The sequence below is a fragment of the Desmodus rotundus genome, chromosome X (genome assembly GCF_022682495.2).
Source record: "Desmodus rotundus isolate HL8 chromosome X, HLdesRot8A.1, whole genome shotgun sequence".
Classification (NCBI taxonomy): Eukaryota; Metazoa; Chordata; class Mammalia; order Chiroptera; family Phyllostomidae; genus Desmodus; species Desmodus rotundus.
Genome location: NC_071400.1, coordinates 1,072,766 through 1,087,736, shown reverse-complemented (window position 1 = coordinate 1,087,736; position 14,971 = coordinate 1,072,766).

Genomic DNA, 14,971 nt, shown 5'->3' with positions numbered 1-14,971 from the left:
TCATGCTTACTAACCTCCATTAAACTTTCTGTTTATGAATTTGTTTATTCTGGGACCCTCATGTAAGTGCACTCAGACAATATTTGCCCTTTTATGTCTGGCTTATTACACTAAACATAAAGTTTTAAATGTACTTCTGCGTTATAGCATATATCAAAACTTTGTTCAGTTTTATGGGTGAACAATATTCCATTGTATCTGTGTTTACTGATGGACATTTGGGTTGTTTCTACCTTTTGGTTATTTTGAGTACTGTTTTTATGAACATGGTGTAAAAGTCTTTGTTCAAGTCTGTGTTTTTCATTCTTTTGGATATAAATTTAAGATTGGAATTGCTGGGTCATAGAGTAGTTCTACTTTTAAATTTTTGAAAAACTGTCAAATTATTTACCATAGTGACTCTACCATTTTACATTCCCACTGACCAGCCACAAGTGTTTCAATTACTCCACACCTGCACCAACACTATATTCCATTTTATTAATTAGATTCATCCTAGTAGGTGGAAAGTGTAATCTCATTGTGATTTTGAACTGCACTTCCCTCATGGTAAATGATATTGAGAAATGCCTGTTGGAGAAATGCCTATTGAAGGATTTTACCCATTTTTATTGCATTTATTTGAGCGATATTGGTTAATAAAACCATGCAGGTTTCAAGTGTACAACTCAATAAAACATCATCACCCAAAGTCAAGTCTCTTTCTGTCCCCATGTATCCCTCCTTTGCCCACTTCTACTTCCTCCCACCCCACTTTCTGTCTGGTTGTCACTATAGTGTTATTTGCGTCTATGTGACATATGAGGCCTGTCCAGAAAGTATCCAGCTATGTACTATGAAAAAGACACATTTATTGAAGAGCATACAAGATACAAGAAACATTGTACGTAGGACTATCACACCTCGGTCCCCTTCAAAGTAGGCACCCTGGGACCTCACACAGTTCTCCCAATCACCATCAGCTGCCCCATTCTATTTTCCTGAATCTTATCAATGGTCTGAAATCTCTTCCCTTTCAAAGGTGATTTTAGTTTTGGGAAAAGCCAGAAGTCGCAGGGTGTCAAATCTGGGCTGTAGGGGGGCGGAGTCATGTGTGTGATTTGATGTTTTGCTAAAAAAACTGCATGAGACGTGATCAGGCACTTTGTCCTGATGAAGCTGCCAATCTCCAGTTGCCCATAGCAGAGGCCTTCTGAATCATAAGAATAGTTTCTGCAGAGGAATATTCAAGCTTAACAAAAAATTAGATGCACATCTGTTGCTCAACTTGCTCAGTCATTTTGAATGCAGCGGACACACACGCTTACTCAAGGGCATGTACCACCCCCACTGACCAGTACAGTGAAGTTGTCATTGTTCAGACATGCCCATTCTAGTCCACTCTTTTTGGCTGCCATGTTGCATCGATGTTGCTCAAACCATTCTCATTATATTAACTATGGCTGGACTTTTCCCAACAGACTATATATGTATATATATAGTTTTGTTTTTGCTGTTGAGTTGTAAGAGTTATTCATACATTCTGGATATTGATCCCTTATCAATACGTAATTTGCAAGTGGTTTCTCCCATTTGGTGGGTTACCATTTCACTCTGTTGATTGTGTCCTCAGATGCACAAAAGTTTAATTTTAATAAAGTCTAATTTACTTTTGGTTTGCTTCCTGTGCTTTTGGTGTCATATCCACTAAATAATTTCCAAATCCAATATTATGAAATTTCATCTATGTTTTCTTCTAAGAGTTTTACTGCTTCAGCTTTTAAGTTTAGGTCTTTTATCTACTCTGAGTTAAATTTCTATATATGGTGAAATATAAGGGCCAAACTTCATTTTTTTTAAATGTTGAATACACAGTTTTCCCAGCACTATTTGTTGCAAAGACTGTTTTTTCTCCATTCAGTGGCCTTGGTGCCATTGTTAGAAATCAATTGACCCTATTTGTGAAGGTTTATTTCTGGGCTTTTTACTCTATTTATGCATATTTATGAATAGAGAGCCCAGAAAGGATATTTGAAAAGATATGAAGACATTTATAAGAACCCTTAGCCTCAAGGAACCTACGATTTTATTGAATAGTTAATATATTTTAACTAAAAGTTCAATATAACATCAACAAAATGTTATAGAAAAATGGGAGTCATATTGGGCTAAAGGGGGAAGTTTGACAATGATGATGAAGAATTGGAAAAGATGGCCAGAATTAATTGGGCCTTTACAAGTACACAGAATTAACCCTGGCTGAGTAGCTTAGTTGGTTAGAGCATTGAACCAGGTGAGTTCAATCCCTGGCCAGAGCACATATAAGAATCAACCACTGAATGCTTAAATAAGTAGAACAACAAATAGATGTTTCTCTCTCTCTCTCCCTCTCTCTCTCTCTCTCTCTCTCTCTCCTTCTCTCTCTCTCTCTCTCTCTCCTTTTCTCTTCCTCTCTCCAAAATCAATAAATAAAAAAACAAAATAAAATACATAAAAAATACATAGACAAAGGTTGAGAAGAGGAAAGGGGCTGTTCACGAAAATAAGTCAAAAAATCTTGTTATAGGAAATAAGTAACTTGTGTCTGTAGTCAACTAGGAGTAAATAGTATTTCCTATTTCAGTCAAAGTATATAAAGGGTTAAGAAGTAGGTAATATATATCCTTCCAAAATCTACAAACTGCCTCATTTTTTGGTAACCTAGGTATATCTTTAAGGCCTCCATTAACAATTAATAATCTTTTGCATAATAATCTTACAAGATGCTCACCTCCTACAGGTGAAATTACTAAATTTTTACAGTTTTCCCATGTAACCACTAGAGGGAGAAAACCTTTCCTTAAAACTTGATCTTTGGTTTATCTTTGGCAGAGTTGATTTTTTAAGAGTTGTGAGGGAGAAAATGTGAACAGATTCAAGTATTTGACATTTGAAAGTAACATGCATGGGTAATCCAAAGTTTCTTAGTATCAATTTTAGAAAAAATCAGAGGACATTTTTCCTGTTTACCTACAAATTTGAATACAGCCATTTTTAAAAAATTTCATTGTAGATATTAAGCCTTGCACAAAACCCTCTCATTATAATTATGTTCACAGTGTCTAATGATGGAATTTTAATAGAAAGTAAACACAGTAGTGTTTACCAACATACAAACACTGAGTGATTTCTAAAAGCTCACACATTTATTTTGGGAGAAATCAATTATGAAATAAACTTTGTTAATTCTCTGATACCGTAATTTAGGTAGAGCTAGCATACAATCAATGATAGCTTAAACAGAAATGCCACAACTTAAATAGCAAAATTATTTGGAAATGTTTAGCAATCTCTCCTTTTCTGGTCATTACTATTTCAATAAGATATTTATTATCTATGTTGAACTTGTGAGAAAGAGAATAGCCGTGTTTTCTTTGCCTTACAAAATCATTTAAGAGTTGATGACATGGGTTAAAATACTCTCACTAAAATAAACTGGCACATTAGGCATATCTTATGAAACTGATAGCAAACAAACTAGTCAAGCTTCTAGATGATTTTCTTACCAAGTGGGAGCAGAAAACTAAAATAGTTTTAAATAGTTCATCTTTAATAAAAAAATAACTGGATATCAGAGATGTCAGTGAATGATTTAATTATATCAACACTCCAGAGTAGCATATATTTCTCTTTTAAGTGTTATCATGAGGGTGCTATCACTTAAAATAAAAAACACTAATGTGTGAAAATGCTAGTAAGTTTCATGTTAATATATATTTAAAGTTCAGTCATATTTGCACAGCAATTCTCCTTCTTGTGAGTTTGTACATTTGAAGGAAATGGCCAATGTGTAACATTCTTGCTTGTCTAAAGTGGGCAATGTATGGATGAGACTGGAGAGCATTATGCTAAGTGAAATAAGCCTGGAAGTGAGGGACAAATACCATATGATCTCACCTTTAACTGGAACATAATCAACAAAAGAAAAAAGCACACAAAATATAACCAGAGACACTGAAGTTTAGAACAATCTGGAAATAGCCAGAGGGGAGGGGGGAAGGGATAGTGGGGAGAAGGGTTTACAGGAGCTGCTATAAAGGACACATGGACAAAACCAAGGGGGAGGGTGGAAGCAGGGGAGGGAGGTGGGTTTGGCTGGGGTAGGGTAGAGGGGTGGGGAGAAAATGCAGACAACTGTAATTGAACAACCTTAAAGTAATAAAAAATAAATAAAATAAAATGTCAAAAAAAAGTGGGCAATATAAAGCCAGAGCCGTTGGAGTGTCCAATCTCAGCCATAAGAGTATTTCTCTGTACTTCTTGCCCACACATTCATTGTCTGAATGGCAATGAACCAGAAATAGGAGTTAATCACTGTCAAAGTCAGGTGTTGTGTTCACAAACATACATGATGCAAGGGTTTCAATGTCCCCAACATGAGACTCGGTAAAAAAAAAAAAAAAAAAGGAAAGAAGAAGAAGTATAGAAGCCTTTATTCCCCAGAACATGGTAAAAAAAAATAAAAGCATAGTATTGGAAATAGGGTCTAAAATTAGAGTTGGTGACAAAGAAATAATTTTTATGACCAAAGGAGGGGCATTAAACCATCATTAATGAGACAAAGAAGCTCCCTTTCCCTGAAAAGCCTCAATTTTACTTGCAGGAAAAAAGCATTTAAAGTGCTGTGGCCTTGCCCACCTTTCTCACATTTCAGACCCACAATAGCAGCCTCCAAAGCTTGCCTTACTGGAACCAGCGACCACACAGAGTATTGGGTGTGTTCGGATAGCCATATATAGCCTGTGTCATTTATGTATATTTTGTTTGTGTCAATTTCTTGCAAACAGAGCACGGCCAGTTGCTGTTTGCCAAAATAACTGAGCACAATGTTTTCTCTGCCTATCACATGATGCGGGTAACACAAAAACATCCTTTCCTTCCTCTTTTTTTTTTTTTTTTGTTTGGTGTTGTTTACCACTAAGGTCAATACAGAAAAATAAAGAAATAAAATGGAGCATGGCTGTGCCCCATAAGGAAAGAAGTCAAATAAGATAAATCCCTGACTTTCTTCCAGGTGTCACAACCACTGTTGCTACCTAAGATTGCCGCTGGCCTATGGCCAGCATAGAGGGAACTGAGGGGTCAAGTTGGAGGCACGTGTTCATATTTGGTCTTATTACGTGGTTCACCTGAGACTGATCTGAAGGACTCCTTCTGGGATAGAGCCTGGAAGAATAAAAAAGACCAAGTGTTATGTACAGAATATTTGTGTTCCCCTAAATTTCATATATTAAAATCCTAAGTCCCCATAGACTGGTAGTATGAGGAGAGATGAATAAAGTGAGCACTCTTATGAGAGAGCCTCCAGAGAACTATCTCAACCTTCCTGCAACAGGAGGACACAGCAAGTAGAGGGCTGACTGAATCGGGATGACTGCACTCACCAGACACCATATCTGCTGGCATTTTGATATAGGACTTCTCAGCCTCAAGAAGTGAGAGAGATGAATGCTTTTGATTCAGCCTCCCTGTCTGTGGTGTTTTTAGTATAGCAGCTCAAAAAGAATAAGACACAAACTAAAAGACATGACAAGACTTTAGCTATTGGGACAGCAAGGAGGACCAGAGCTCTAGTGGCAGCTTCCAGCTTTGCAGGGGTTGGCAGAGTATGTTTACAGTTATATGGAAAATAACACAAGAATAAACTCTGTGTTTTGTTTACTCACCAGTGCAAACCTACTTTTGCCCCACCCTGCATGTGTTAGGGGTGAGGGATAAGTAGGACGGACCTTATCCTTAAAATTTATAAGCTGCCAAAAAAAGGTGGTTATTGTATTGCAGAGCTAATTGTTTATTGTTCGAACTTAGTTCACTTCTCATTTTCTTTTTTTTCTATTTAATTTATTGGGGTGATGTTGGTTAATAAAATTATATATGTTTCAGTGCATTGTGTCTTCACCACCCAAAGTCAAGTCTGCATCACCATCACCACTTACCCCCCTTCACCCTCTGCTACCTCCCCCACCCTCTTTCCTTCCGGCACTCACCATACTGTTGTCTGTGTCTATGAGTTCACCTTTATTATTTTTTTTGGCTTAAGCCCTTCACCTTTTTCACCCAGTCCCCCAACCCCCATCCCCTCTGACTGCTATCAGTCTGTTCTCTGTTTGTCTGTATCAATGAGTCTGTTTTAATTTTGTTTGTTAGTTTATCTTGTAGTTTAGATTGAACATAAAAGTGAAATCATATGGTATTTTTCTTTCTCTAACTGAATTATTTCACTAAGCATAGTGCTCTCCAGTTCCATCCATGCTGTGTTGCAGAAGGTAAGATTTCCTTCCTTTTTTTAAAGTATGCTTGAGCAGTATTCCATTGTGTAAATGTACCACGGTTTTTTTATACACTTGTCCACCGATGAACACTTAGGTTGCTTCTAAATCTTGGATATTGTAAATAATACTGCAATGAACACAAGGGTGCATATGTTTTTTTGCATTTGTGTTTCAGATTTCTTCGGGTATATTTCCAGAAGTGAAATCAGTGGAACATAAGGCAGTTGTGTTTTTGAAATTTTGAGGATACTCCATACTGTTTTCCACAGTGGCTGCACCAGTCTGCATTCCCACCAACAGTGCACTAGGGTTCCCTTTTCTCCACATCCTCACCAGCACTTGCTGTTTGTTGATTTGTTTATGATGGCCATTCTGACAGGTGTGAAATGATATCTCATTGTGGTTTTCATTTGCATCTCTCTGATGATTAGTGACACTGATCATCTTTTGATATATGCCTGTGGGCCACGTGTATGACCTCTTTGGAGAAGTGTTTATTCAGGTCCTTTGCCCGTTTGTTAAAATGGTTCATTTGTTTGTTTGGGGGTTTTTTGGGGTTGAGTTGTATAAGTTCTTTATAAATTTTGGATATAACCCCTTATCAGATGTATCATTGGTCAATATGTTCTCCCATTCAGTGGGTTGTGTTTTCATTTTGTTGATGTTTTCCTTTGCTGTGCAAAAACATTTTAGTTTGATGTAGTCCCGTTTGTTTATTTTTCTTTGTTTCCTTTGCCTGAGGAGGTATATCAGAAAAAAATATTGCTAAGAGTAATGTCAGAGATTGCACTATTTTTTCTCCTAGGATTTTAATGGTTTCAAATCTTACATTTAACTGACTTCTCTACTTCAATGGGTGTTTCTATTGTTGCTGTAACAAATCACCACGATTTTAGTGAATTAAAAAAGCCACAAATTTATTATGTTATAGTTCTTGAGGTCGGGAGCCCAAAATAGGTCTCACTTGGCCAAATCAGCTGGGCTATTCTTCCTGAAGACTTCAGGGGAAAATCCATGTCCTTTCGTTTTTCAGTTTTTATAGGTTGCCAGTATTCTGTAGCTATGGCCCTCTTCCTCTCTCTTCAAAGATAGGAGTGGACATTCATGGAAGTCTTTTTACATAACATCACTCTGACAAACACTTTTCCCTCTGCCCCACTTTTAAGGATTTTGTGATTATAGTAGGCTCAATGGATAATGTCTGTATTTTAAGGTCAATAAATAGTAGCCTTAATTCCATCTGAAACCTCAGTTCCCCTTTGCCATGTAACATTTCATTTTTAAATATTTTGGGAATTAAGACATGGACATCTTTGGAGGGTTATTATTCTGCCAATCATTGTACGTCACCAGTCATTTTTTAGACATGTGTAGTTTATTTGAGGCCAAGTCAAATTCTTTTCTGAAAGTAGGTAGGTATATTTAGAACTCTACTTGTTGAATGTAACAATTGTACATCAAATCTCCATTAATTTATTGAAAATCAGTTGAGTACCTAGTATGTCAAACATAAAAAATGTGACATGCTTCCTACTCTTGAGAAGCTAACTCTACAGTTGATAGATTTTTCAGAGGTAGACATTCCTCAATCTTTTAGTTTTCTGATTCAATGCCTGCTACCCCAGCTGCTTTGTGTAGTGAATGATCTGTAAGCAAATATGTAAATATTTTAGGGAACTGCATAATTAAAGGAGCTCTGTAGTGAATCTTCATATAAAATAATTTTTTCATAATGCAATCGCTCATGATGTATCAATCTTGTAACTTCATATTTTTACATAAAACTCCTGATTTTAAGAATGCCTGCCAAATTCTACCCTTTATCCCAGTCAAATAAGCTACAGATTGTCTAGGCCAACAGCATCACCTACCTATCATTTTAGGAACCATCCAGTCTCTTTTTCATTCCTTCCCTCTTCCTCCTTAAGGGGATTGTGCACATTCTGCCTTTCTGTCCCTCTGTTCAAATTTCAGTTAATTTTAGTTAGGTCATAGAATCTTATTTAATCCATATATACCTTTATTTTCTTAGTCACATATGTCCCTTTTATTACATAAGAATCTCCTTTGACCGCAAGTCATATTTTATTTCATTTTCAAATCAAAAAAAGCCCAAAGTCCCTACTACTGATTTATAAACTTATACTTAATATTTACCACAGGAGCATATCACATATTCTTAAGGGATGTTTGAGAATGAAACATGCCATTATAGATAACCGGTATCATCAACCACAAATTGCCTGAAAGTGCCCAGAAGTCCTCATCTGAATTTTCCAAAAACATATTTTACTTCAACCTCATATTTGTTACACCCAGAGGTTAGTACTTCTAAAAGTCAGGACCATAGGTCACAGCATAGTAAGACTATGACGATAAAGGGCACAGAACACCTTTGATATATACAGATTTTTCACACATAACTGGGGCAAGACTTTGCACTTTGGTACCCCAGCTGAGATTCTTTTTCAGTAGCTCATTATGACTATTCTATAAGAAAAGGGTTCACAGGTTTTCCCTCCTATTAGCTGCTTAAGCTTGTACAACTCATATAACCTCTCTTAGCCCCAGTTTTATCATCTGCTAAGTGTAGCTACCCTTCCCTTTTCTCATATTATATAGCTCCTTTACCTTGCCACTCAAGAGGTCATGAGTTTTAGACAAGGAAAGATCTGCTGTGAATAAAGAGCAGGACATCCTGACCTTCAAACTTTCAGACTCAAGGTTTACCACCCAGGAGCAAAATCCACAGAAAAATTCTCAACTCATTCTCATAATCATCACCATTATACCACCAATGCCTCACTTTTTATCCATCATTTTAGACCAGGGGTGTCACTCATTTTCACCAGGGGACACATCAGCCTCGCGGTTGCCTTCAAAGGGCTGAATGTAACTTTAGGACTGTGTACATGTAACTACTCCTCAACAGTTAAGTGAGAGCTCGGCACTGCCACCAGGCAGAAACAAGGTGCCGGGTGGGATAAAACAAGGTGGAGGGCCGGATTTGGCCCATGGGCCTTGTGTTTGCCACTTGTGTCTTAGATTATTCCAGGTTTAAAATGCCTCAATTAGGCTTAAGCATAAACCATTTTCTTAAAACCATCATGCATGCCTACTATATTTGAAGGTCACAAACACGTAAGGCACATTGAGCCACAGATATATTTTAGTAAGTAAATTCACATAGGTGAGAAATGTACTCTATTTTCATTTTTTGGTGTCAACATAAGAAACGTCCAAAGTTGTAAGAATTTGTATGGGTTTATTTGAACCAAACTGATGACAATTGCCAAGAAACAAAATCTCAGCGGATTCAGCAAATGCTCCAGAAAATGGCAGTTTGCACCTTATTTTATACATTACAATAAAAGAAAGGAGGAGTAAGGGAGTTAGTTACATGAAATCCATTGGTGCTAGATCAGGGAGGTGGGAGAAAACAAACTTTTGGGATTGGATAAAAGGTAAAATTGTAGAGACATACTGCTTTTACACAGGTGAGTACAGGATAGTTAACAGTTACCAATTAACAGGATAACAATAACAATGAGGGGATTTGTGGTCTCCATCTGGTGCTGTGCCTGTGCTTTGAGAGGTATGGAAAAAGGAAATTTGAAATAAAGGTATGTTATCATAGATTCAAACAGACAACAGAGAGGCTCAGTTAAGGTAAAGATTGACTTTTGTCAGGGAAGATTCTAGGTTAGGGCATGACTGCCCGCCATGACTTGCTTTTAGTTGGAAAGTGTTAATTTTAGACGATCCTTTGTGGTTACTTTTCATCTTTGAGTTTGCAAGGCCACCACGAAGGCCTCCCCTGAGCTTGTCAACATAATATGTGGCCCCTTTTCTTCCACACTGGGTTCCATTGTTTTTACTTCTACATGCAGCCTCTTCACAGATTTATATCAACTTGCTGGCCCCAGGAGATGTTCAAATTAGCAACCTGCTCAGTTTTTTTTTTTTTTTTTTTTTTACTTTTAACTTATTCATCCGGAATGTAGGTACTGACAAGTTCAGCCCAGCGCTGTGTGCTCTTTGACACACAACCAATACTGAAAACTCAGTCATGAGTTTACCATCTCCTGACCAATATTAGTTTTCTCCTTTATATTTGGTTCCAGTTTATCATAACATTGCTTACACATAATCCAGTGCCCACTCACTCAGCCTTCTAGGGACAAGCCTTCAGAAAACTTGGAGTGTGGCTGTCAGTGTCCAGCATAGGGCCAACATACTGTAATCTTAATGTGCCTTTACAAGTAACAACATTCAAGATAAATAACACACTAACTCATCTATCTTGTAGTGATTTTTATTACTATTTTGGCTTTGATGAAATATTAATGTGTTAGTGAGATTATTCGCTTCTCTTCTTCCATTGCAAATATGCAATATTTTTCTTCTGTAGGCTGACCTGAGACTTTAATTTCTCTTTTAACTGCTCTTAAGTTAAAGACTATTAACCAAAAAATCAAACCTTTTATATAATTATAAATTGGCAATAAACCTGTATTGATTTTATTAAAATTTAATAAATATAAAATGTAGAAAATAATCATATCTCTCAGTTATAAGCAAATGTTTGAGCACGCTAACTATGCAGCATGATCTCAAGGATTGTTTCGTGAAGTCCCCTTAACCAGGTTATGAACTCCTATGTCAGCATTTTACCATTATACCTTTATTTGTTTGGGATTTGGGTATTTTTCCATTAAAGAGGTCACCATACAAATGTAAATAAAGTAGAAAGTGCTAAGTGTTAGCACATAAGATTAATTAATGTGATAGTCAGAATTCTAATAATGACCCCCTGTGATGCTCTCTCTTGTATATTCTCTCCCCTTTGGATAGAACCTGCAAATATGATGTGACATCACCCTTGTGATTATGTCATATTATATGGCAATGCAAATCTATCTGGGTGGACCTAACCCAATCATATGAGCCCTTTCCGGGCATAGTTTTCTTCAGCTGGTGGCAGGAGTGGAATTCTAATACTAGAAGCATGAGAAGAATTTAATGTTTTATTTCTGGCTTTGAAGATGGAGTATGCCATGTGAAGACCTCACACCTACAACCAGAAGGAACTGAATTAGACTAACAATGTGAATGAGTTTGGAAGCAGATTCATCAAGGAGCTCCCTGGCGAATGTCAAGCCAAAGCAACACCTTGGTTTTGGCACTGTGAGATCCTGAGTAGAGGAGAATCTAACTGAGTCTTCCAGGACTTCTGACTTACAAAACTCTAAGATAGTAAGTATGGGTGTTTAAGCTGCTAAATTTGTGAGAGTTTGTTACTCAGCAATAGAAAATGAATGCAACTGACAATTGTAATACTTCACGTGTTCCTTGGTAATTACTGAGAGGAAGTAACATGGAATTAGTTAAAATAGAGGGGATGTAGTCATGTACCGGACACAAAGTTACTATCAGTCACAGTTTATCTTAGGTCCAATCCTTAAGTACTGCTCTATTAGTTACCTTAAATTACACCAGTGTCTAGTTCTAGTTTGGTAGTCAATTGTTTTCAGTCATTTTCAAGTCTGTGTCTCAGAACACCAGGTATTTCTAATAACCATGTAAATTGGCTTCAACAATTTTTTTTACTTAAGGATACCCCCAACAAACAATATAGGCTCATTATCAGTTCAAGTTACTATTGCCCCCTCACATTTTGGCAGGTTTGATGTCATTTTTATACTAATCCATTGTCCCTACATAGAACAGTAGTAACATCTTCATGTTGACTTTTCTTGGTTACAATTTTAGTAATGCTATCATTCAAACAATTATTTCAGCCAAACATTTCCAAGGTTGAGCAAAGAAAGTCACTCAAAGTTTACCACACTATCTTATTTTGTTAATTCATTCTCAGGCTTTCCAAGTGTGCAATCAAGATACAATATTTACAGCATATGTTATTTTAAAGATCCACTCATTTATAAGGCACTTTATGTCTGTGACCCAATATATTGTTAAATCTGTTGTCACTGCACGTTTCTAGTTGCTTATTGAGGTCAACAACAGCAGGCTATTCAACCTCTCTAGAGTACAATCTCAAAACCCTTGGAGCAAGGGATTTGAACAACTCTATTTCCTCATTATGGAATTGATTTTCAACTTCTGTTTGTAGGGTCCCTCCTGTCTTGGCATTTAAAACTAAATGTTTGACATATTTGTTTGCTGCTGCAGCCCAAAACTCTTTCTTATTTTTAATGGCATTTTTTTTCTCTTCCAAAACTGTGTGGCTTTTATGTCAATGAGAATTCAAGATGCAATTATGGTTCCTTGATTTAATAACTTGGAAAAAAGCTACCCTCATCTCCAACAATAATTCCTGCCATTTAGAGACTAGACATTTTTTTAATATCCAATTGAAGTGTTTCACTTGCTAAGATTAAAAAGATGTATCTAAGATGCACTGAGCCAGCTGCCACCCACCTTCACCTTCCAGCTCCCATTCTGAGGCCTTATGGTAATATGTTCTTCTCCTAAGGTCATCTTGTCAAGGAACATTTCACCGAGAAAATAAATAAACTGCAGTGTGTGCTTTTACTGGGCACTGTTGACTTCTGTAGACATGATTTAAAGGACATTATTATGGATATCATAGGAGTCTAATGTAAATGATGGGGAAAGCATAGGTCATCACATCTTAATAAATATAGCATACATTTCTCAAGGCTAGAAATGGCAGAAATTGGAATTGAATTTTACTATTAAATTATACAGCCTAGAAAACACCATGATGCCTGGCATGCTTCTCCCAATAAGTTTTGTCAACATTGTCTAGGTGACACATCAGATCTTACCAAAAAACACAGAACTTTATTAAAAATATTGTTGAAAACATAGTCTTCAATAACCCATATATAATAATTTACACAATTAACTTTTAAAATTCAGTTCTAGAAAAAAATTTTCTCTCCCAGAAAGTAAGCCCATTTCCACTACCCAACTGGCACCACACATATTTATTACAATATTATCAACTACATTCCCTATGTTTTACATCCCCATGACTATTTTGTAACTACCAATCTGTACTTCTCAATCCCTTCACCTATTTTTACCCAGTGCCCCAAGCCCCCCTCCCTTCTGGCAACCACCAGCTCACTCTATATTTATAAGTCTATTTATATTTTGTTAGTTTATCTTATTCATTACATTCCACATATAAGTGAAATCATATGGTATTTGTTTTTCTCTGACTGACTTATTTCACTAGCATAATACCCTCTGGGTTCATCCATGCTGTTGCAAATGGTGACATTTCATTCTTTTTTATGGCTGTGTAATATTTCATTGTATATATGTAACACTTTTTGTCCACTCATCTATTATAGATGCTTGGGTTGTCTCCATATCTTGGTTATTTTAAATAATGCTGCAACAAACAAAGGGGTACATCTATTCTTTCAGATTAGTGTTTTGGGTTTATTTGGTTGTATACCTAGAAGTGGGATTCCTGGGTCAAAAGGCAGTTCCATTTTTAATTTTTGAGGTATCTCCATACTGTTTTCCACACTGGCTGCACCTGTCTGCTTCCCCACCAACAGCAAAAAAAAAGGTTCCCTACTCTCCATATCATCACCAGCAGTTGTTTTTTAATTTATTGATAATATCCATTCTGATAGCTATCAAGTGATATCTCATTGTGGATTTAGTTTTCATTTCTCTCATGATTATTGACCTTTAGAATTTTTTCTTATGTCTATTGGCCCTTTCTATGTTCCCTTTAAAGAAGTGTCTGTTCAGTATTAGCCCATTTTTAAAATTGGATTGTTTGTTTTTTGGTATTGTGTTGTATGAGTTCTTTATAATTTTGGATATTATCCCTGTGTCAGATGAATCATTGGGAAATATGTTCTCCAATTCAGTGGCTTGCCTTTTCATTTTGTTGATGTATTTTTTTCTTTTGCTGCACAGAAACTTTGTAGTTTGATGTAGTCCCATTGTTTATTTTTTCTTTTGTTTCCTTTGCCCAAGGAGACATATCACAAAAGATATTACTGAGAAATGTCTAATTTGAACACTTATGTTTGTTAAAGTTTTTATGGTTTCAAGTCTTACATTTAAGTCTTTAATCCATTATGTGTTTATTCTTGTTATGGTGTAAGAAGATGGTCTAGTTTAATTTTTTTTGCATGTATCTGTCCAATTTTTCCAATACCATTTATTCAATAAATTATCTTTATTTACCCCATTGTATGTTCTTGCCTTTGTGTCAAATAGTAATTGGTCATATAGGTGGGTTTATTTCTGGGCTTTCTATTCTGTTTCATTGATCTACATGTCTGTTTTTATGCCCATACCATGCTGTTTTATTTATTATGCCCTTGTAGTATAGTTTGATATTACTCGGCATGATATCTCCAATTTTGTTCTTTTTTCTCAAAATTGCTGATGCTACTAAAGATCTTTTGTGGTGCTATATAAGTACTTGGATTATTTGCTCTAGTTCTTTTAAATATGACTTTGGTATTTTAAAAAGAATTGTGTAATGGACAAAGACAATGGGAGGGAGGAGGATTGAATGTGGGAATTGGGGATGGATAGGGCAGGGGAGAGTAATGGGATAAAAATGGGATCAACTGTAATTGAACAACAATAAAATTTTTTTTCAAAAATAAATAAAAACACAACTGTGCCAAAAAATAAAATAAAAGAATCATGTT